This window comes from Coenobita brevimanus, chromosome 106 (genome assembly GCF_032717465.1).
Source record: "Coenobita brevimanus isolate Jiangsu-jjx chromosome 106, ASM3271746v2, whole genome shotgun sequence".
Taxonomy (NCBI): Eukaryota; Metazoa; Arthropoda; class Malacostraca; order Decapoda; family Coenobitidae; genus Coenobita; species Coenobita brevimanus.
The window spans coordinates 14,934,128-14,935,783 of NC_137059.1; the positions used below are offsets into that span (position 1 = coordinate 14,934,128).

General features: G+C 41.5%; 1 non-coding gene across 1 annotated transcript; it reads left to right on the forward strand.

The window, feature by feature from the left end:
- Positions 1–801: 801 nt before the first annotated feature.
- Positions 802–920, forward strand: LOC145416571 (5S ribosomal RNA). The gene has a single exon (XR_013900302.1). It is a non-coding gene; the product is annotated as a 5S ribosomal RNA (ribosomal RNA).
- Positions 921–1,656: the final 736 nt, after the last annotated feature.

Consider the following 1,656-nt stretch of genomic DNA (forward strand, 5'->3'; position numbering starts at 1 on the left):
GTATAGTGAAATATGAAACGCACCTGGGACGGGGGTAATGGAGGAGGTTTAACCCCTTAACTGCGGGGCGTCACTTTCATGACGTTTGGGAGCAAGGGATCATACCGTGGGGCGACACTTTTGTGATTCTGTGTTATTTTGAATTCGCCCGGGCTTTCAAGTGGTGGCTTGTATCATCTATCAGTACTGCTAATGTCCAACACTAGTCAGCACTCCTAATCTCATCTGTACTCCCATCCATTGTTGACAATTTAGCCATTTCTCCCCATTCTTGACTTCCCTCCCTACCTCCCCTCCATTACCCTATCCTCTCCCCTGCCTGGCCGTGCTAAGTAAATCTTCCCTGAAATTTTTCACTGATTTCATCCATTGAAATAAGCCCTATGCCATATTCTTATACCAAATAATATATACAAGAAAGAAATAAGGCAAGTGAGAGTGCCATACACCTAGAATTGGCTAATTATCACCTGACAACACCTCACATGCACTCGTTAGCTAATTTTCGGTTTTTATTTCCCCTTGAAATATGCCATATAATCTATTTTCGTAATAAAAATATATATAAGAAAGGAAGGGAGAAGCCTAAGTGATATTTACATTCACCTGGAACTACCTAATTATTGCAGGCCACCACACTGTATTCTACGCTGAGTAAATCTTCCCTGGAATTTTCCACTGATTTCATCCATTGAAATAAGCCCTATGCCCTATTCTTATACCAAATAATTTATACAAAAAAGAAATAAGGTAGGTGATAGTGCCATACACCTGGAATTGGCTAATTATCACCTGACAACACCTCACGGCCATACCACGTTGAGTACACCGCTTCCCGTCCGATCAGCGAAGTTAAGCAACGCTGGGTCTGGTTAGTACTTGGATGGGTGACCACCTGGGAACACCAGATGCTGTTGGCATCCCTACGTGTCAAGTGGGGTTGGTGGAGGATTAGTGCCCCTCCCTGTAAAACAATTAACTCTAAGTCCTTGGCCACCCCGTTTGGGATACATGGCGTCTGGCAATGAATGAATGAATGAACACTTCACGTGCACTCGTTCACTAATTTTCGCTGTTCATTTCCCCTTGAAATATGCCATATAATCTATTTTCGTAATAAATATACATATAAGGAGGGAAGGGATAAGCCTAAGTGATATTTACATTCACCTGGAACTACCTAATTTATTATGTATTGTCTTGGTTTCCTGCCAATCATTTCACTGCTATATATTAGCAGGTCTCACAGGGCTGAAGTTGGTAGTATTGCACTCGCCCTAGCCAGGCAGCAGGAGGCCACTACTAACAGATCACTGTCGTCTTTGAAGGTGGGAGTATGTCTGATTAGCTCCTGCTAACTTCTGCCGCTTTCTAGCCCCATGCAAAGGGCCCTGTGACCTTTACCCCCTACTAAACCTCGTGTGGAAAGAGGTAAAGGGCTGACAATTGATAGAGAGTGACTACGATCTTTTTATTGAGTAAAACAGTGCAAGTGGAATTGTAAATAATGTGTAAACAGCAACTGAAAGCAATGAATGTAAATATAAGTGAACAGTGGAATATAGTTTTATAAGTTACTTCAAGTGACAGTGCATAACACAGTGTAAATAAAATAGAAATGTAAATAATGTAAATAAAATAGAGAACGTAAACAGA